We start from the raw sequence: 23,148 nt of genomic DNA, 5'->3' as shown, positions 1-23,148 counted from the left end.
AAAGTCTGTGCTCTCCAGCGGGTCTTCAGCTGCTCTCCACGTCGCTACACCGACACAGCTAGAAATCAAATCGTTCCACTACGCTACGTTACAGAACATGACAGAAGAACTACACTGAGACTGACCGTCTATCGATACCGAAATGTGGACGATACAATAAACCATTCGGTGAACTCTATTTGTCCTAAGATGGGATCTGTCCCTCCAAAAGGTCCGACGTTTGATGGAAAACAAACACCCAACAAAACACAAGTACATCACTCCATCTCACATGTACACCAATAACATTCATCAAGACTAGAAAATATTCCTTTTTGTCAGTGTTACATTCAAAATAATTTAACAGTCAGCATGAAAACCTTTCTTCTTCATTAAAGTGACAGTACTGACCCCGTCACTGTCCGCCTCTGGCTGGTCTTTGGCCTGGTCTGTCCTCCGCCCCCCCCCCTCCTCACGTCCCTCTGTGGTCATGAGAGCGTCTCTGTCTCCCTCTGCTGCTCAGAAAGTCCCGCCCGGCGGGGCGCCGACGTCCCGCCGCTCCATCTTAACGCATCTTGTAGTCGTGAGATATGGCGGCTTCACACAGCTGCCCTTTGAAATCCAGCTCAAAGGTAAAGTCCAGGTCGCGCTGCAGGTGAACAGAAAGGGGTGGGGGGGGGCATAAGAGAGGGTTTCCGTTTAGACTGGATGCAACATGGAAGAGAAATATGAGATCAAATACCACTTTCAGGTTTTTCATTCTGGCCTGGCAGCAAACCAGGGTGTTGAATGAACGTGGAGTGTTTGTGTCGGACAACAAGACCACTTCCTCCCCCCACGGAGGGGGGGTTGGAGGACACTGCCAAGGTCAACAGTGGAATCTGTTGTTGTTTGTTGGAGTTTCTGACAGGAAGCAGCCTGCTGTGGCTGTGGGCAGGCTGTGACTCACTCCCTGCCGTATGGTCGGATATATAAACACGGCGCACAGCGCTGCCTCGGCGAGCGCTGCAGAACACAGAACACCCCACTCACGATGTTTTTCTCGTTGGGCTTCATAGCGATGCTGCCAACGATCTCTTCGCCCCGCCGCACAGTCAGGTAGTCCTCCATGTAGAACACGGTCTGCTTCCAGTGGGTGTATGGCGCATCTGGAGCTGGAAGACACACACACACACACACACACACACACACACACACACACACAGAAACACACCGTGCCAAAAAAAAGAGGAAGTTGAGCCGTTATCACTAAACTCTGTTTGGCATTTATCATCATTCAGCTCTAATACCCAGGAGATGGAACTGAGATAAAACTTGTATGAGACAAAAACTAAAAAGTTATGAACATTTAGATCATAATACTTTTTTTTTTGTCCAACTTGTACAATTTCTAGCTGAAAAGAGGAAATCATGAGGATGGATCAACACTATTAGGAGGTAATTCCACAGTTTTGTCTTTCAACACGGGGAAAATTCAGAGAAACAGCCACATGTTGTCACATTATCGGAGACGCTGATCACTTCCATCCTTTCCAACGTGTCTTCAGAGAGGAGAACAAGCTTAGTTAGGAATCCAACTCTAATTGATATTATTTCAAAAGCACTATGAAAGCCATAAAAAGCTGCACCGACAGCGTTTTAAACCATCGGAATATGGAGAGCAACGGCATGTGAAGAATGCAGCTGTTCGTTTCTCCAAGTTAACCAAAATGGGGAGTGTTTTAATGGGCTGGCTGCGCGCCGTCAGTCCCTCCCGACTCTACCGCAGAGACGCAGAGACACCCACACACAGCCTCCCGTCTACCTGACATAAATGTCAAGTGGAGAATAAACACAGGCGCTGGAAAAGAAAAAAAAAAGAGCAGGTAGTTCCACTTGACTTTATGATGACAGCTTTCAAATAGGAGGCAGATAATGCTTGACTACGTTCCTGACCTCGCCGCAGCTGCTCGACTCAGTCTTCTTTCATCGCCGTCCCACTTTGTATCCATTGTGCTGCCTTATGTGCATCCATCTGTGAGCGTGTGTGTGTGTGTGTGTGTCTGCGAGTGTGTGTGTGCCTGACAACAAAGACAGGTAAGACTCACAACCCCAGCCCCAAAACAAATGTGAGCAATTCCCAGAGCTCTGACCGTCACTGTTCACTTGAGTGGAATTCAAAAGGTCAGTTGCTCTTAAATCGAGTTTCTGCCAGCTGTCCCGGGGCAGCTCTGTACATCTGGCGTTATAGACAAGCTCTCTGTCAGTGCATAGATAAAAAGGCCTGCCAATCAGCGAGGCTTTGGCGCAGACCCGCCTCTCGGTGTGTTTTTTTTAAGGTAGCGTTCAATAAAGGCACTGACACGCTGACGGCTTCTTATGCTAATGCGGTGGATGAATTGGCGTTTCCACTGACCAGAGTGAATTGGAGTTTCTGACCTCTGCCGGACGGCTTCTCCTTGGCTGGAGAGTGTGTGTGAGTGTGTGTGAAACAGTTATCTCTTAAACCTATACAATGAATCAATGGTAAATTTAGTCCCCAGGTGCGCGGGTTTAGATCTGTATATTCACTTTTCATGGCAGCGAGGGCTTCAGGCCCAACGCTGGAATACTGACTTGACAGACGAGCGCACGTTAAATCAATAGGAGGGCATTGGGTAGGGCGGGAAAGGAAGCAGTTACAAAACAAGGTATCTCTTTGTCAAAAAAAAAAAAAATAAAACTTAGAAAGCCCTGGGGCTCCTGATGCATAAAAGATGGGCACGCAAGTTGTTTTTGTCAAAAACACCAAAAGAAATCTGTGTTCATCCAGCTGGAAGGAGTTCATCCTGCTTTACGTTCACCGCGCCACCACTAGAGGGCAGTCACACACAGGCTATCGCACAACAGGCTCCCTTAAATCACTGGACTAAATCAGCCTGATCTGAACTGCTGGTGACAGATCGATGCCTTTCCAGCATCCACACCGATCACAGGAGGGAGGAAGTCTCCGTCACTGATTAGAAGAGGCGGGAAATGTCAGCTGCGACTCCCCGACTCAAACACTGGATATTAAACCCGTGGAAGATTTATGGTTTCACATAAACGTAACCAAAGGTTCTTCACGTGCTTCCAGTATTTATATTCAATCAGGCCAAGCAGCTGCTGTCTGTAGAGTCACAGTTAACAGATAAACAGAGCGGGATAAACAGTTTGAACATTCCTTTGGTTGGAAAGTCTGTTTTTACTTAAAGCCTTTTCTTTTACAAGAACCAGAACATTTCATTAATCCTTCCTTAGTAAAGGACCATGAGGGAGCTGGAGGTGAATCCAGCTGAATATGAGCAGATACACCACCAGTCTCCAATCCATGCACAGGGGGAACATGCAAACCCCGCAGAAAAAGGTCACAAAGCCCCGACTAGATAGGCAGACGTCCCATCTCACCTGTGGAAAACCCAGTCTTCTTGTGACACTTGGTGAACTCAATATTGAAGTAAGTGACCAGCGCGTGGATGTAATCGTTCCTCTGGATTTGCAGACAGAAAGACGAGGTGAATGACAGATCTTCAGGCTTCACTGTGTAGATGTCCACCTCCTGCAACGGAAAACACACTTCTTGACATCCGGAAAATACCAGGTAAAACAAATATACCCCAAAACATCCGCCTTGCTGTTCCTGTTCTGAACGGCTTTAAGAGAACGGGGTTAATGCTTGCTGATTATGAGCGACTTCTGAGTAATATTGCTCCTAATAAAGAAAACTGTTCAGGCAAACGCTGGATGTTTGAAGCAACACATGCAGAGTCATTGCGTTATTGTGTGCTTGTGCACTGTGGCCGTGCACATTGTACTTCCAGCGGGGGTTGGAAACCGACGGAACAGGAAGTGGTGCAACATGAAGTGAATAAATGGGAACCAGGAAGTAGCCTCTGGTTCTTTGCCATGTGGCTTCTGAAGCAGAGGGGAATTCAACCAGCAGCCCTCAAGAAAGGAGCGGCTGTAAGTTCACCTGACTTCTACATGGTGGGGGTTTCACATCGATGACTTATGAAGAGGAATATCAAACTGCTAATGTCTTCACTGGGTTAGAACAGCAAACATTGGGAAACTGTAACATGAGTGAACAGACGTAACTGAAAGGTGAAGTATTTCATTATACTGAGGACAATGAAAGACAAAATCGTCTGGTTTTGTTGTTTTAAATGCAGCAAACAGCTTTACTGTGGACATTTCTCTCTCTGAATCCGTGTTTGCTGGTCAGCTTGTCACTCATCAGTGTGTGTTTTCATGTGTGTGACTTGGTTTATTGCATTGCGGTGGTGTTGGTGGATCCTGAAGCGAGGCCAGTTCATCTAATGCTGTTAATGAATTCCAACAGCATTAGCAGAGCTGCACTGATCACCTCTATAATTTCACTTTATTATTATTTCAGCTATTTATTTCTGGTTCATTAGTGCGGTTTATAGCAGTGGTCAGAAGTCCTCCAGTATTTAGGGTGCAATGTCTCATCAAATCAGGGCTCTGCAGCCTATCAGACCCTGAAGGAGTCCAGGTGTTCTTCACTCACAGTACAAAGGATCCACGCTGTACCTGTAAATGTCCTCCTTCTTCCAATCAGTCTATCAGGAAACCCCAGAGTGAATCCCCCCCCCCCCCACCCCAGTTTAATCCTGTTCACAGCAGAACAGGCTGTTCTCTGTGCTGTGGCGCCGGCGTGTAACTCTGCCAATCATATTAGCTTCAACGGGGAGAACGCCGCTCACCTGAAACCTACGCTGCAGGATAAACATGTAGGCAGCGCCGTGTAATCTTGTTCCGCGTACCGTCGGCGTTAATAGATATTCTCTGCTCGCACTGGCGGTTCCTGGCGCCAGGTGCTGCGCTTGCTGCGGAGGAAGGAGCCTTATGTTTGCTGGCGCTGAAACAATGCAGCACTTTTGCAGAACGTACTCCACAGTTTGTTTTTACTCACTCTTATCAACACATTCAGATATCATTTTGGCGCCCTCATGCAATTACTATGAAGGCCAAATTAAAAAAATAAAGAAAAAAAATGTTAAGAGCACCACGGTGTGGGCTGTTAATGTAAAATTAATTATTTTCTCCAAGATTATACCTCTTAATGATCCTCCCTGAGTATTGTTGCAAAAGTTTAAAGTAGGAGTTTAATAATATGAATTCCAGTGTGTGCTCCTCATCAGCGCTGCAGTTTTAATGAGGTCATTCTCTAATCCATTTAAAAACAGGATCGCTTGCCAGTGGGGTATTGTTTTAACGCTTTTGTTTTGTTTTTTTTTTTTTTCTCCTCAACAGCTTCCACAGACAGACAACATCTCCATTATGCAGGATTTAATCCATCACTGATGACTTACTCAAGACAAAGCTGATTAATATACAAGCGCTTGACAATCAGGAGAGGAAATCGAGGTAAGATCACACAACAACAACACGGCAGCACAGAGGTGGCACGGGGCAGAGCCGGCGATAAGAAGGTCACTGTGACGAGGAGCGGGCGCAATCAGAGGCTCCAGACGGGATCGCTATTGACACGCACGGCGCCGGAGTCCCATCAGGCCGGGAGATTCACTGACAGGACACCAAGGTCACGGCCGTGTCCGCCGCCGCGTGTCAGACGGCGTGTTTACCAGTCAATCCGCCTCGCCGAGAAGTCACAGCTCGCATGCGTGTTCCTGTTACCGCGGCGATGACGGCGGCGCTGTCAGTCTGCGGACGCCATTAAACCTTAATGTATTGACTCCATAAACCCGCCGTTCAACACGTTTACTCGTCGTCCCAAGATAACGCGGCTGTCGTTAGGAAAGGACGATAACAGCAGTGTGCTCCTTTGCAACTGTGAGAAAAAAGAAAAAAAAAAAAAAACGTGTTTTGGACGAGCCCCGGGACATTTTCCTCCTGCTTGATGTCGCCGTGTCGTGCAGCCGTGTCAAACTCGCTTTAGCTCAGGAGCCATGCAGACCAGCAAGATACAGGCGTAATAACCTTTAGATTTCAGCTCCAAAGTTTTTCTTTATTGTGCTGAATGTTAGTTACCATGAGCCGTCTCACACAATCGAGGGTAATGTCGACATAAAGCCAGTTTTAATGATACTTTCTGCAAAATGCAGTGAAATGTCTTGATTTCCTAATATCTCAGCTTGAGTCCGTGTTAGTCCGCTACTCTTAAAAACACTGTGGTAAAAAGTTGATGGCGGCTGGACTGGAGCCTCTTTGGGGCTGGTTTTGGTCCGCGGACCTTATGTTGGACTCCCTGATTGAGTGGTGAAGATGAAAGCAACATTTGCGTTCCATTCTGATGTTTATACCACATGAATCTGTTCGTATTTGTCTTTATAACCGTTTAGAATAGTCACTGTTTAGAACTGGGAAGAGGAAGCTTATAAAAGTGAATAAAAACGACCAATATATTAAATCTAGAGAACTTCTGAACAGGATCCATCCCAGTTCTTCCAGGATCCTGCAGACTGATCAGTCAGAAATTCTTGACTTTGCACTAATTTCCCATTAAAACAAAAGATACTGAAGGAAATTTAAGAAACTCCAAGTCAACAAAGATCAAACATTCATAGAGTTGGTCTGAAAACCCTGAAGGTCAAGGCGAAGCTTTTTCTACCATTTCCACCATTGAGCTTTATCCCCGGGGTCCTGAGCCGGTCCTGAAGTGACCAGAAGGCGTTCAGACGCTCACCTTGACCAGGCAGGCGTTGGTCACCACCTGTTTGGGGTCCACCACGTCCACCAGAGGCTCCTTCATGGCCACGTTGCGAATGCAGGTCATGTCGAAGCCGTAGACGTTCTCCCACCCTGGTGAACACAGGACGCCTGTGAATCGCGGCTTTATGAAACATCCTCTCCCCTCATTTGTCTTTGTTTTTTTTTTCCATTCAGCTTTGATGGAAAAAAGCGGCGGTGGAGGAGGCTGCAGCTAAGACAACACGACTTCGGGGGCATTACTCACGGAGCTTCTTGGAATAGTCTGCTCTCCTCCCCTGGAGATGTACCTCCTGTCATTCTGAAATTATTTTTATTTTGACAGATGGAAGTCACATTGTTTTTGGCAATGATTTGCCAGCGCGAGTCTCTTTGAACACAAACTCTATTCTTGCCTCGGATATCCTTTGCCGCTTAAGCTAAATCATCCATTATTCATTGCGCTCTTTAAGATAGCGGGTGAGTCAAACCTGCCATGACCCAAAACAGGAGAACAGCTTGAGCGCGTTGCAGAAGTGGTGATAATTAGCAGGTCACGGACCCCCGGCGGCTGCTTTCGAGCGGCGGATTTGAATAAAGGTGTGTGTTTTTCAGAAGGTGCACTGTGTGGCTCTCAGAGGCCCCCGGATGGAGGTGGGGGTGGGTGGGGGTCTGCTCTGCCACAACCTCTCTCTGACTCCTTGGGTAAAGACGTCAACACGCCTGTGATTCACCGCTATAATGCAAAGCGGCGTAAACCGAAAACTTCGCCGAGCAGCGAACCATCAGACTTTCTCAGGATATTATCTGCTGCGCGGCGCCTGGACATTCTCCCAGATGCATGGGGGAGTGTGAGTAGGAGGACGACTGGCTGTTCCTCTGCTTGTGTTGCTGTTGTCATCTGGGCCGTGCCCTGACCCAACGCCGACTCCGCTCGCTGTTCTTTTAGCTGGGAGTCCGGCAGGCGAACCGTCGCCTACATTCCTCCTGGTGAGTTTTCAAGTGGGATGATAAGAAAGACGGGGGAAGCTTGTTGACTTATGAGATAAATCACCGCCCGCTGTTTGGTCCCCGAGGAGTAGTTCTTCACTATTTGCAGTGCTGGAGAGGTTGTGTATGAGTGGGCCCACACTGTATACCACAGATTCTGTACATTTCCATCCATCCACACACTTACAATGTATTTTGAAGTCTTTATACTGCCTGTCCTCGATCGCCACCACGTAGAGAGAGGCTCGGTCGGGAAACATCAGACCTCCAGGTTTCTGTTGAACAAACGAGAGCAGGAAATCGCCGAGATGTAAAGTGTGAACGAAGGTCTGTACTACAGCAAACGGTGGCATTTCATTTCTCTGCCAAGAACAAGTTTAAATTATTGAGGCACATTAATTCGAGCGCCATGGCAGCGAGAACAGAACAGAACAGAACAGAAGCCCTGCCAGTGAAGTTTAGGGCTGCATCTGCTGCTTTCCAATCACAAAGGAATAAACAATGTTTAGTTTGATAATTATGCAAAAAACCCTCCAAACATTAGCACAGAAAAATTACCCACCTGTGAGTTTTTGACTCGTTAAGCTTATTATACTTAAAAAATTAACAAAACTGGTCCTCAGATTTGATTTTAATAATACAAGTCATGGGTAATAAAAGTAGGGCTCGTGGGCCACAAACAGCCCACAAGAGGATGCAATCCGGTCCACTAAACCACCAAGCAAATAGTGAAGATTTCAAAGGAAACATTGAATTTTTTAAACACATTTCTTTAGAGTAACGGACACAATGCCACCCTGAGGCCCGAGCTGAGGGATCAGAATGAACGCTAGCTAGCTAGCTAGCTAGCTCGCTCGCTAGCTGTCAAAGTCATGCTGTCAGGGAGAGTTTCTTAAAACATGCATAAAGCAGCTTTTTTGGACATTTTAGTGTATTTTGCTCAGGAAATTATCATGAAAATTGCCACAAAATGATTTGCTTTATAGATTTTATATGGCCCTTCAACTAAAATGTATTGGACACTGCTGTTGCATTTGATAAATAATTAACATTGAGGTCGTTTGTTAAAAGGGTTTGAGAAAATTATGAGAGGTTTTCTATGTCATGATGTAGTTATATGGACCAATCTTGACCTTTAATTTCAGAAAATATAGAAGAGTGATAACATTTGCATTTTTCACATGATCGTTGCATGAATTCCAGGATTTAGATAAACCGGCCTGAATATGATGAAAGACACCCGCTCGCTAAACTCACTGTCCAGATAAAATATGAATTTTTGGCACTTGTGAAGATACTTGACCATGTAAACAGAGTCTCACTGCAGTTAGAACTTATTTTGTCTGCATGCTTGAAGCACGATGGATCTCAGCTGCTGTTTCAGAACTTCAGTCTGGATGAAGAACAGGCTGATAGCGGCTGATTTATTCCACTTCATTCACAGAAATTAAATTGAGTTGAGTATGAGGAAAATAATGCTAACTTCTTATTGTGAGATATCAAGAAAATAGCACAATTTCTCTCTTAAATAGGCAGTATTTAGCACTGTTGCAAGAAAAGTCAAACTAAAATAAAATGAAGATATTACTGCTCCACAGAAATATCTTATCTACACAGGTAGTGTATTTCTGTGTACATACTCTGTATATAGCAGCAAAAGAATGTAAACGCTGCTCCCAAACGGCTAAATATGGGACATTGTGTTTGTACGCATTGTTTTATTAAGCTATGCCATCAGTGTTGAAGCTAAAATGCATTTCCGCGCAAACTCCTGCCTGTGGTGGAGATACATTCAAGGCGCGCGTCGTACCAGCCACTTGTCTCGAGCAAAGATGACCGTGTTGAGCATGGATTCGTAGAAGAGGCTGTAGCCCATCCACTCCGATATGATGATGTCCACCTTCTCCACAGGAAGCTCCACCTCCTCCACCTTCCCATTGAAGATGGTGATGACTGCAACACACAGCACAGATCTGAAGCCACACACTCCGCAGAGTAGTGAAACACAATTACCAAACGGTGTCATGTGAGTGTGTGCAGCGGCCGGTGATAGAGTGGAGAGAGGAGAAGAAAGTGAACATTCTGCGCTGCCATGGCAGCCGCGGCGTTCGTATGGAAATGAGGGCAGAACCGAGGCGTGGATCTCTGCCCTCAGTCAGATTAGCCGACTCCAGCTTTGTTTGCTCTGCGTTGGGAGGAAGTTAGCGAGGACTTTCCCTGGTGATACAAGTGTCAGTCAGGATGACATGTGAACCCTGCTCCTCCAGCTGGTGATTGCCTGGCGCTCTGCTCGCCGTCCAGAGCCGAGAGTAAACACAGCGTTAACTCGGCACTCAATTACTGGAGCATACTTGATATTCATAGGTTTATAGATAGGGCGCTTGCTGACAGGGTGGTTTATGGAGGCATTATTTGGCAGCTGCAGTCGCTGGCTCGGAAAAAAAAAAAGTTTTCACATGATAAAAAGAAAACCAAACATGGGCTTTAAAGTTCTATATAAGTTTGAGGGGGGAGCGGACGCAGAGCGGCATTAAATGAGCAGAATTTGACCGTTCTGTGCTGGAAATCAAATCACTTCCCTACGTTTTGCTATCCTCATGCATCTCCTTTTGCAAGCCCTCCTTTCTGACATGGTCGTTCACCATCATGACTGTAACCCAGTTTACTGCCGTCTTCCCTCCGGATAAAGTGCTGTGTAATCAGTATAGAGGAACAGCTGCTGCTCTTACCGCTGTCAAGGTGGTTGGACTTGATGATCCTCTCCGAGTACTCCGATATACTGGAACATTCAATCTGCCGGAGAGGAGAAGAAAAAAAGAGGAGCTAATTAAATGAGAGCTATCTTTGACTCTGCTCACATGTCCTCGCTTCGCTTGGACTGCGGTGCACTCATTAAATGTTCACCTTAAAAACCGGGATCAGCTGTTCTCACATACTGGTTTTTACGGGCAAGCTTCACATTCAGGCACAACAACGTGTAAAAACATGGCTGCAATATATACAAAGTTAATGCCTTTACCTGTAAATTCAAGCTCCAGCCACATAAAAATGGAATTGCTCAATAAGTAAATGGCTTCTCACATTAAACAGAGCATTTTATTGCTAGATCATCATTCTTTGCGCGATCATTCAGACACCAGTAGCAACGGTGACGATGCTCTTGCAGCACTGTGCAGCTCTGGAGGACCAGCTGAGCCGTCGCTGCCCCAGAACGGGAGTAAAACCAAGTTCCCCCACATCTTTAACCAGTGGTGTCACTGAATAAGCTCTAGATGCGTCGGTTTCCCTCTGTATCGCAGGAATGACTCTGCCCGGAGAACAATGCATCACCTCAAGGCCTCCAAACACCGAGAAGGTCGCATCCTTCGAAGGAGGCCGCCTCTGAATTTAAAACGCCACGTGACTGGCAGTTTCAACATGTAATTGTGGCGTTATCATGCCATTCCTTCGGCATTAGCATAATTTAACCACATACCGCAGGCTAGCGGTAATGATCTGAGAGAGGCCGTGTGTGAGCAGGTGGATTAGACACGGCAAAGTCACCTCAGATGCTATTAACGGACCTCGTAGTGAAATACGATGCCTTGTTTGATATGAAGGGACTTACATCAACTTACTCCACCGGAAGCCTGACTTTGTTGCTAATTAATCCAGTTAAATTCTTGGATAGTGCGATTTCATATAATCAATGTTGGTTTCATCCCCATGCATCATTTTGTGTCAATATTTCTTTTTAAAAAGGGAAGCACCCCTGCGGCATAAGACCCCCTCAGGCGAATTTCCCTCCGCACTAACAGTGCAACACAGGAAAGACAACCCAAGGATCAAAGGTTAACAGGCTTTTCCTTCATTCCTGTGACCAAATACATGAATATTTATGTCGTTACAAGGCTGCTAATCCTGATGCAACAGCGTGTAAGCAGCAATCTGCTGCTGGATTTGGAGAATGTGGTGTCAGGCTAAAACAAGTCACACAAAGTTTAATTATTTACAAGATTATAGTAAGTTTAGAAAAAAAAATCTGTTGTTATCCATTAAATGAAATCTACATAATTACCAAATGTCATGTAAATATTTTTTCTACAAGTCAAACTAATATTATTTCCGATTGCACATTAATTACTAGTGTAAAAGCTAAAGGTTGCAGACATGGAGGGCTGAGTAATAATGTTCCTCCAGATTAAAGTCTGACCCTCACAGGCTTCTGGGAACAATGGCGTTGCTTCCCTTTTTTCTTTCAGAGTGAGCCGCGATCATGCACATAACCTAAAATAAAAAAAAGTAATCCAGAATTAGGTCTTTTCTTCTTAATTGCTGCTCCTGGCAGAAAGGTCTACCCGGCGCTGCAGCCGCCCGGCGGCTCTCTGGGGAGTAAACAAGGTCGTCTGAGTTTATTGTCGGTGTGGTTCTTTACTCTCCTCTCCTCAGTGAAAACACCAGAGGCTGGAGCCTGGTTAGCAGAGCTGAAAGAGCTGCTTTGTTGATGGACGTCGTCTGCCGGATTGTTTCTTTAGATCTTTATTTGAAGATGGAAAAGTGGGGAGTTGGATTTTTGCCAGATTTTAGATTTTTGAAAAGTTGCGTTCCGGCGACTCCGAGCACCACTGTTGAGAAACAAACCCCCAAAACGCAATGGAAGTCTCGCCTTGTCACTTGGACGAGGCCTGAATGAATTATTTGAGGTGTGTGATCGCGGTAAGCTTTTAGCAGCAGCCAGAGAGGAATTATCATCCAGCCTCACGCTCCCAGGTTAATTTGGGGCCGTACAGTCAAGCTGAAATAGTGCATGGTGAAAGAATATAAAGAGGTCGATTTTACAAGGTGTGCCAGAGCCACAGAAGAACTGCCAGAGCCTGTTAATTAAAAGCAATTAAGGTGAAGATTAGCCACTGCTCAGCCGTAACTAGCCATTTACCCCCGATGGGACCTTCAACTTTTAGTTTCATTACTCTTTTGACACTTTAGACTTTTCTTTTTTAATTATCCTCACTGCAGTCTGCTTTTTTTTTACCTTATGTTCTGATTTATCCTCGGCTGAAATGTAATCTGTCAACTTTCCTTTAGCGGGGCACCAAATTTATTTCTCACCCACTTGATAAATTGTTTTTGTGTGTGTGTGTGTGTGTGTGTGTGTCCCACAAATGCACAATGATTTATTGAGGCGCCAACAATAACAGAATTGTAAGAAAATAATGTTTCATTCGTCTGATCTGAACTCTGGACATTTCTACTGAGCTGCTCTTGAGCAAAATAAGGATACAATTCAGCGGGAAGCATTTGTCGATACTGGGCTCTCTCACGGCAGCGGGGGAGTCTTTTTTGGGGGCGGGGGGGTATCGATTTTCACCTGAGTGTGTAGGCTGGGCCGGGGAACTCCTTCAGTTGGAGGTGTTCAGTCACAATCAAGAGCAGGACTTCAGGATTCTGGATCCTAAACGGCAGACTGGGATCACTGTTAAGGTGTTTCTACTAACTTTTAAGGGATATCTATCGTCCGTCCTCTACTTCCTGACATCTTCAGTTTTCTCATAGACATGCAGAATGCCGGACGTGACATGAGCTCTGCCTGCCTGGAGCAGCCCCGCGTTCTGCAGCCGATTAGCAGAGGGCCGGCCAGGAGCCTCTGGTGCCCATTAAACACCGAGCTGCACCAAACAAACAGCGCTAGTTAATCCTGCGGTAGGTATGTGCACGTGCGTGCGCTCGTGACGCCGAGCGTTAGTTAGCCGGGCTGCCGCTGAGGCGGATCCTCTAATTGGCCATGATCCCTGCTCGTCTCTTTCTGGGTGTCGGTGAGGAGAGACGGCCATTAGCCACGTGTCCGTCAGAATCACGCTCCAGCGCGGCCGGCGGAGCCTCGAGGTGTGTCGACACAGACACCGCCGCGCACGTCGCCTCCCGCACCTCTCGCCGGTGTCAGGAAGAGTCACCGTCACTGCCGCTGCAGCCACAGGCTCTCTAACGGAGAGCGCCAGCCTCTAACTTTACCCAGACGCCCCGGCACCTGGGCGCTGCAGAGAGCTCCGAGACTGAGAGCTGGAATATGAAACCTTCTTCTGTCACGGTGTTTGTCTTTAGGAAATGTAATTTTATTGTATTATTCCTCATAAATCAGACAATAATTTCAATAAAAACCAAAGGTTTGTCATCTCCCAAAGCTCACACAATTTATTCCTTTTATTCTTTTGACAATAAATGTCCAGAAACAATTAAAAACCACACCGTTCACTCGGCCTTGATGACATTGACTCCATGTCAGATTCTCACTATGGTTGCACACAGGCACCTCAACAATCACATTTTGCTGTTTCTGATTTGTGCACGTTATATTTATCAACATTAAGATGGAATAATATGGATAAAGGGCAAAGTTTTCCTAGATTCTCGTATTTCTGCACCTTTAATCGGTTCAGGATGGGAGCTGAGCCGTTCTGACTGAACCCAGACAGAGAGACGGATCAGCAGTCCGTTACAGACACTCTTATTCAAACCGTTGGACAATCTGGAGTCATCGGAGAGCCTCCATCACGTTTCTGGACTGGAATCCAACCAGTGGAACCACCACGAGGTCTGCGTAACGTTGTAGAAACAACACAACCCACCAGTGGACAAACAAATCGCTCTCGAAAGACGTTTAGTCCTGTTACTGTTTGTACCTGAGCTGGTTTTCATCTCGCACCGAACCATCCAGCTTGTTTTTCTTTGTCTTTCGGGTTTACAGTATAATGCAGAGCGTTCACATAACAACATACTTCTGAATGAGCGTAACGTTTTTTAAACGAGCCTCTGAACAATGCTGCTTTGAGTCATTATGCACGGTAAACATGGATCTCAGTCTGCTCAGAACTCTTTCATCCTCATTTCACGACGATCTCCGCCCGGTTTGATTATTCCACTTTGTGGTTTAACGTCAGGCGCTGCGTCGAGATGGATGGACGTGGCTGCGGCGAACAGACTGACCACACAGGTTATGAATTTTGCAACAGTGTTTTATGAGTGCGCCGCTGATCCAAAATTGAGGCTATCACTTTTCTTAATAAGGTCCATATGACAGAGTGATGTTCCCGTTGGCCCGCAGCCCAGGTTTGTCCCGCTCTCGCACGCCCACCTCTCTCACATCCAACTTTATAAGCTCCGGGTCTGATGAACGGGCTTCGGTGCAGAACAAAAACCGAGAGGCATTAAGTCACAAAGTCAGGTAAATCTATTAAATCTCAGCTCTGTGTTTGTGTGCAAAACCCTGCCGGTCAGACAGCGCAAATGAAAAGTAAATTATCTAAAGTATAAAAACAGGATGATATATATATATATATATATATATATATATATATATATATATATATATATATATATATATATATATATATATATATTGTGTGTGTGTGTGTGTGTGTGTAGAGAGAGAGAGAGAGAGGGTAAAAAATCTAAGTAAGGCAGCTTGAAGAAGGAGGGAAAACAAACATAAGTCACACACTCTTAAACACACAATGTCAACCGGTGGCTCCAAACAAGTCCCACGGCAACGCGGAGTTAATCATTCCCCCCTTCAAGCACACGCTCTGGATAAAAATAAGTTCCACATGGTTATCCCGAGCCGCCGGTTTGTGTGTGTGTGTGTGTGTGTGTGTGTGCGCGCGTCTGCATGCAATCTCAGACATGACCTGACTGCCAATTACTTCTGTGTCAGCGTGCAACAACGGTAATAAGTGGGGAATCGGCGAGGCTCGGCAGGTCAGTGGGAGAGTCTGCACGCTCTCGCCATCTGCACGTCCGAACAGATGATCATCAGCCATTAGGGGGAGTGTGATTAAAATGGTCCTTTAAATACACACACGCTGCAGACATTACGGATGATGAGAAGGGCTTGGAGACGAGATGAGAGCCGGACAACCGCTGATCCTGATGTAAACTAATCTATAGAGGACAATCATGCTAATTTTATTCAAACCTAATATAGTTTATTATAATACTGTTTCAGTACCGGCCATTGGATTTCCACATTTCAAAATCAAATTAGTAGAGAAAATAATTTCAAATTTTCAATGATAACTCCTGGTAAAAAATACAATGAAACGTCCAAAAGCCATCTCCTATAATTCATCTACTTTGCAGCATTTATCATGTTGGCGTTGAGGCTCAGTGTTCAATATTCTATTAAAGAAACCTGGTAAAACGTCAATGTTTTCTGTTTTTGCTGTCATGTTTGGGGCCAGATTGTGTTTGATACCCCTGGTTTAGATGGTGATTGATCACAGTTATTGATCTCTGCTTAAAAAGCAGCCATATCTCACCCCATACACGTGCTTGGCCCCGGCTTTGGCTGCAAACATGGAGAGGATCCCCGTCCCACTCCCAACGTCCAGCACGATCTTGTCCTTGAAGACGTGCTTGTTGTGGTACATGGAGTTCCTGTAGGTGAGCGTCCTCACTTCATCCTTCAGCATTTCCTGGTTCAGCATGAACAACAGATAACAGATCAGGCCACGGTGACACGAGTACACCCCCCGCCAGCAGGTGAAAAATGTGTTTGGGCATCGAGGGCCCAGGCTTTGTGTGATATCTGCAGTGGAGCTGTAGGAAAAGAACACACAGTTCACCCACTCTCCCTCTGCTGGAGCGCAGCTGCGTGGAGATGCATTCAAATCCAGAGCCGGTGTTTCTGAATAAGCGCCGAGTCTCAGACTGTCTGCAGCCGTCTCCGCCTCTCACACCGGGAGCAGGAATATTCAGAAATGACAAAAATACACCTGACCCATATTCCAAAAATATGATAAATTCATCTCTCAGGTCAGGGCAGAAACATGCTCCTTGTTATACAGCCTGTAATCTTTTTAAGTAGCAGAGGGAGGAAGTAACCACATTATAGAAGAAGGAAAAACAAACATCTAATAGGGGAATTCGGGTTTCATATAGAAAGAGCAGTTTTTAATATATTCAACAATGGCTTCTTGAGAAAGCTTGTGTAGAAACTGCTCCCAACCCTGGCTGGTCTGCATTAATGTCAGACTGAGAGAAGCTTTGCATCATCTGCCAGTTTCCAGGCAAAGACTCCTCTCATCCGAAACTCCTTAAAGAAATTGGGTGGTTCTGACTCCAGACATGGCCCGGAACTTTTATGACAATAAGATTTAGTTTAGGGAGTTGTCGGAGCTGAAACTGAACACACAGTCAGAAAAACAAACATGAAAATCAGCAGATACGAAGTTACAATTTGAAATTCAGCCAGAAACGTATTTTAAATGACCACATACACAAAGAGACTGGAAGCTGAGCTTCTTGCCAGTAGGATCGATAGACGGATCTCTGTTTCTGTAAAAACAGCCATTCTAAAGTCATCTGACTGACGCTCGTACCTCGTGAATACCAAAGTGGGCGTAAGAGTCAAAGTAGTAATCCCGAGAGGTCATCTCCTCCGGGCTGAGGAACTTGGACATCTTGCCCCGGCCGGGGCAGCTGGGCAGGCCGGCAGCGTGGGGGGTGTGTGGCGGCCGGGGGGGGCCGGGGGGCGTGCTGGACTGAAGGCACCGGCTTGGGCAGTGGCGTCGGCTGGGCCGACTGTGACGGAATGATGCGGATCGGCTGAGGCTGCAACTGCGGTTGCTACAAACAAGAAGAGAGGAGGAAGAAAAGAGTGTTGATTCTGAGAACTGGTCGAGTTTGGGTTGATTTGTTGGTGACCAAGCTTCGAAGAGAAGAGTACAAAACCTGCTGGGAACAAGTCAGCCGGTCAGAGAACAGCACAAATGGCCAGAAATCCCCGCTCTGCTGAGGAGACGACACCCATAATGCCCTGATTATCACCTTCCAGCTGGGAGAGTCCAGCCGTGTGAATGAAGAGAGAAACATCTCAGGACTGAGCAGGAAGCCAGTTCCTGAACGACGCGCTTCTCATTGGAATGACAGATAAAACGTCCTGATGATGGCAGTTATTTCAACATAAAACCCATTTTCGTGGCTTGTTTCTGTCTCTGAGCCGGCGTTTCCTCCTCCAGCAGCCCGTCTGGTACCGCAGGGCCCAGACCTCTCGCCCCACACGCATCAGCGAGTCCTGCCCACTCACTGACTCTGGTTCCAGTTCACTGCTTTTCTTTGCTTGGGAAACTTTCGATAGATACCGATACTCTGCAATTTGGTAGGATGCCCGCAACAAGAGCTGCAATCCTGGAAATGTTCTGACCCAGTCATCTAACCGTCACTGAACTCCTCACACCGTCCACTGAGGGCGAAATGTTCACTTCCTGCGTATTAAATCCATTTCTAGACAGAAATGTCAAAGATATTGAGGTCTTAAAGCGGTTTTATTTCTAGTTTTGCTTTAGATTCACATTCACAGTTTAATTTAGCGGCTACTTTATTTTCTATCTAAATCAGTGTTTTCTTTGAAATGTTTACAATTTGATAGGTGATTTGGCAGGCTGGATTTGAAAATTTGTGCGGACCAGCTTTGGCCCACAGACCTTATGACTGACATCCCCGCTTTGCTTTCTTAAAATCTTGTAATTAAGTCTTCCAAACAGCTTTTACTCTCACACTCTTGTTTTTATCGTTATGAAGACTAACATGAATACTTGAAGTGGGAATTTCTGTCGGCTGTGTTTGCTTTTATAAATGACCTTTCACCTCTTTGTAGCCACTTCTACTCCCGTAAAATGACCATTGTGCAGATTTATTTTTGTCCTTTTCTGTCCTGCTGGGCCGAAATGGCACGCAGTGGGATCCAGTGAGCAAGAAAATAATGTGCGAAAATAATGGCTCATGATTCATGCACAGCCTGGGTTGGTTGAATGATGAAGCACTCGAGCTGCAGGGCTAAAAATATAGGATGGCATGTATATTAGTCCACAACTGTTATAAATTAATGACTTTTGAACTTACTGGCCAAGTCTGCGGTCGAAAGGGAGCAACTGAGAAGACACTTTTAAATATGTGGAATACGAAGATGGCTTGAACTGTAATGCAAATCATCTATTTTGGTCTTAGGATGATTTATAATAACCTTGCTGACTTTTTAATTCAGTCAAATTACTCCTGGAACTATTCTACTGAGTTGGCAAAAAGTTTGCTGGATATCGATTTGCATGCCGGGAAAGATTAACATTTGACATTTCCAAAAGTTTAGCATGAGATCTAAATGATCCGCAAGTAAATCCAAGTGGAGTAAAAGCCGAAATGTTTTTCTGATGCATATTAAATAGGTTTATTTCACATTGTAAGAAAGTTTAAGACATGTTAAAGGAGATGCAAACGTCTCCAGTGCAGATACAGAGTTCTATAATCCCAATCCCAGTCTGAAGAGGACTGGCTGAAGCCTTTTAAAGGTCTTATATGAGAGCAATGCAGCCATACCAGAGTCCTAATGCGTTTTAAAGCAAGGCACCATTAGTGATCTTTACTCTGGACACCTGAGGGATGGAGCAGGAGATAGGTCTATTAAGGCTCAGACATACTGCAGAGACTCTTCACAAAAAGCTGGAAAAGTAAAAATGGACCATTTAGAAATTAACTCCAACAAGGAAGTCAAGAAAAGGACTTTAAGGTTGGCTCATCTGATAAAAAAAAGACCTGCAGGCAGCATGCTGGGTTAATTGCAAACCATTTAAAGCAGATTTGTGGAAGTGATGAAGTGTCTGAGCGAGAAATAACACCAAGTAGTGTCATGCTTCTCTTTAGGTGGAGATTAATGGTGTGTGCCTAATAAAGTTAAGAGGATTTTGATTGTTTACTTCAGAAACAAGTAGCTTCTTAATGAAGTTTGACTAATAAAGCAGACAGCGGTTGTTTAAACTTGACTGTGAATCCTTCCAGCTATGATATTAAAGAGCATTTAGTTTGTTCAGGTGACGTCGGAGAGAGACGTCCTGAGGTTACATGGTGGACAGCTGTTAAGACTGCAGGGTAAAGCTTGGCACATCTCTGAAAAATACAGCAGTGAAAGCAAAAAAAAAGAAGAAAAAACTCAATTTGATAAAACAGCTGGCTTCAAGTCAACAGAGAAAGCAGTCAATACTGACCGGACAGGGACAGGAGGGGGCGATTCGGGCTGCAGTTTGTGAAAGTTGAGCACTTTCCTAAAGTTTCAGTGCAGGAAAACAAACTTGGAAGGAGGGGGAGTGAAGTAAACTTGGAGTGAGACGTCCTGACACAGGACACACGTCCTTGCCTCTGACCCCCCCTCAAAGACGGATAAACACCTTTGAGCTTCTCATTTCAGACTGGATGCTCATTTCTACGCTGAGGTGAGACTCGTACTTGAGAAGGACGTTTTCCTGCTTCTTCTGTTACATATTGGATGTGGATGCCCCCCCCCCCCCCCCCCCCCCCCAACCCCTCCTCCACAGCCACTGGGTTGGTTCATGATGATTCTGGAGTCAGGGGTAACATCACTGAAGGTAGATTATGAATATTGTGTTTCCTACAGTGCAGCCAGGTTGCTGCGTGATAGTTTCGGGCTTTTCATTGCAGAATAATCATTATTTGATGCGGGTGAAAAGTCCTCCTGGTGTCAGGAAACACAATCACTTTGGTCTTCTGCCATTATAGCACTTAGGTGCCTCTCCGAACACAAATATTCCAAAGGAGCAGAGAGCATTAGTGGAGAGGAAAATCTATCTAATTCTAATGTATCACTTGCAGTTTGCTCTCAGACATAAGCCCATTGATAAGATGTCTGAGGAGGGATTTTTCCCTGAACTTACTTTGAGGGTTTTTTTTGGTGATGAATTATGTATAACGAAGTAACATGACTTTGCTATCTCGAGCTTGACAGGACGGCTGAACCTATCAGAGTTACACCGTGCATACAGATGCGGCGCGTGCAACTTAATGATGGAAACCATCACACTGGGAGATAGTGTGGAACGAGCCTCGGCGCGTGAATGCTGCACTGCATCGAGATGGGCGGGTGGGGGGGGGGGGGATTCTCTGAAACGCTGCTGACACTTGGCATCTTCAACTCAGCCTACTTTCTGCACATAACACAAGAAAGAGAGAGAGAGAGAAAAAAAACTGCTTTGCACATCAACTCCAGTCTGCAAAGACGCTGCAGCACCTTGGACAGCGCCAGCAGAGCCACATGTCTCCGCGGCGTGAAGCCGTCCCGTCCCGCTCCCTCCATACTGCTCACACACACTTGTTCTCTAATGCAAAAACCGTCCGTGGTGCCTTCAGATTCCTTGAGTCATTGTCGGAAGAGAGTGACAGGAATGCAGAGCAGGTCGTTCTCACTGAAACACCCGCAGAGCGCGCTCACCTTGCCTGCCCGTGTGTGAGACTTGACATGCGTTTTGCAGCTGAACGCGTGCATTTGATTGGCTTGGCGATGCGTGATTTGTCTGTGGGGCAAACGTCTTGCGGGCAGGGCGGGAATCTGGCGGTCGGCATCCCGCAATGTCTCGGCGCGCAACTTCTCCCAGCAGGACGCTGCGGGACGCACCGGGCGGCACGGCGCCTCCGTTAACGAGGGAAATCACAGCTGTTTTCACACTTACCTCAATGCTCTCGGACTCCGCCATTTTTCTCCTGAGGAGCATGCAGCGGGACGAGTGCTTAATTCCCATAGGAGCCGGAGAAAAAAAAAAAATAAAAACGTGCACTTGATGGAAGTAAAGAGGGGGGAAAAAAGCGCAGCGAGATTTTAAGCCTCCTCGATTGTTTTCATTGATCTTCATTCACATCCCAAACTGCTGGGTTCTTTGGAAATTCTAAGACTGAGAAAAGACGTGAAACTACTACACGAGGTCCCAAAAACACCGCCTGAGCCAGTTTTGCCACAAAGTGCAGTGGATTGCATGGTCCAAAAGTTTGCAGTCCAGCGGTGCGCGTTCCTGCACGGAGCGAGAGGAAAAGGCATCATTTGGCTTCAAAACGCACGCAAATGCAACATCCTGTCCCATGACCCGGCAGATGGGGGATCTGACAAGATTGCAGCAAAAGCGGCAGATTGTCATGAATACAGTGTTGATTCCTCTACCGCAACATGGTTTCTAAAAATAGTCCCTCATGCATCCGCCGCTTCCTCACCGACTGGAGGAAGAAAAAAAAAAAAAAAAGACGCATGCACGGAAATCTGATGGCTCTCAAAACGTGCCGGTGAATTTCTCATGAGCACGTGGCACCATCTTTAATGTAACGGGATTCCTCTGCACCACATGACCCTCCTCCCCCTCCTCCTCCTCCTCCTCCTCCCCAGCCATTTGCATGCACAAAGTGCCTGCACAGAGAAAGTTGGAGTTGAGAGCTCTATGTTCAGCTTCCGCACGCACGCACACACACACACACACACACACACACACACACACACACACACACACACACACACACACACACACACACACACACACACGCACGCACTGTCCATGAAAGTGACCACTCTGCCCTCACTGGCCTGCAGGGTAAATGTCTGAGCTGGCTGCTGTTTGCACGCCTATTATATGCTTCACCTGCTCTGCTCACTGCAGGAGGAAAAAAAAGGCATTTACGACCAGTTTTCCTTGATGCTACTGTCTCAACATGTGTAATAAAAGTGTATCAACCCCCCCCCACTGCTGCCATTATGTCACTTCATTTCTACATTTAGACGCTGGCGGAAAGGCTCTCTTTGCAGCAACACCTCTCAGTGTCCACTGACTGCCATTGCCGTGACAACAGTTTCATAACATCAGCATATTCTACTGTATTTTTCCCGAGCGGAGTCTAATGCTTTGGCGCTGGAGTCTATTTGAGGAGAGGCCATCCCTCTCTACCACCTACACCCCTCGCCACTTCTTACATTATTCAGCAGCGCGGGTAGGCAGGCGCTCGCCAGGCAGCAAGCACACACCAGGAGAGGAAAAAGAAAAAAAAAAAAAACCTGGCTAAATGCTCCTTTTTAGTTGCCACACCTTTTTCCATCCCACCATGGACGCCCTCAGTGTGTGTGTGGAGGGTGAAATACTCGGGCTATCCTGATGAATCGACCGTCCTGGTGCTCATCTAGCTCACAGTTTCCCATCATTTAGATTAAATTAGCTCATTAACCCAGTCTGGTAATGAGTGCAGACTGGGGGAAGCACACATATGGCCGAATCTGGCCTGCAGGAGGATCCAGCCTGACTCTGTAAAGTCCAAAGATTAATAATATTGATTGGATTATTCACCTAAAGATAAGTGCTGTTGCGGAGGTATTTACAGTGGTGGACACGGCACCGTCGTTCGATTGGACCCGCGAGGGGAGGGATGCAGCTGTGAAATCTATCTTTCTTATTGCTTGTGAAGCACCGTCAGCCTCAGAGCTGCACTGGGAGGGTCAACGTGCAGAAGCACTCCATGAAGACATCAAAATGCTGCAAACAGAGGATGAATAGTTTAGTTGTTGAGCACAACACTGTATTTGTACCCAGAGGTATTCTGAAAAAAAAGCATAACTGAACTTATTTTCTATTGCAAACTTCAACATATTGAATTAAATGTGAACGTTTTCATAATGTACTCACAGCTACTGGCAGTAAAACTAAGGAAAAGATTGAAGCTTAT

The 23,148-nt window shown here is 46.0% G+C and overlaps 1 pseudogene; it reads right to left on the bottom strand.

The window, feature by feature from the left end:
• Nucleotides 1-477: 477 nt before the first annotated feature.
• Nucleotides 478-21,276, bottom strand: LOC115392154 (protein arginine N-methyltransferase 8-B-like; annotated as a pseudogene).
• Between the last annotated feature and the right edge of the window lie 1,872 nt (nt 21,277-23,148).

Source organism: Salarias fasciatus, chromosome 7 (genome assembly GCF_902148845.1).
Source record: "Salarias fasciatus chromosome 7, fSalaFa1.1, whole genome shotgun sequence".
NCBI lineage: Eukaryota > Metazoa > Chordata > Actinopteri > Blenniiformes > Blenniidae > Salarias > Salarias fasciatus.
Note: the sequence above shows the minus strand (reverse complement) of the source record. Positions and strands in the feature narration are given on the sequence as shown.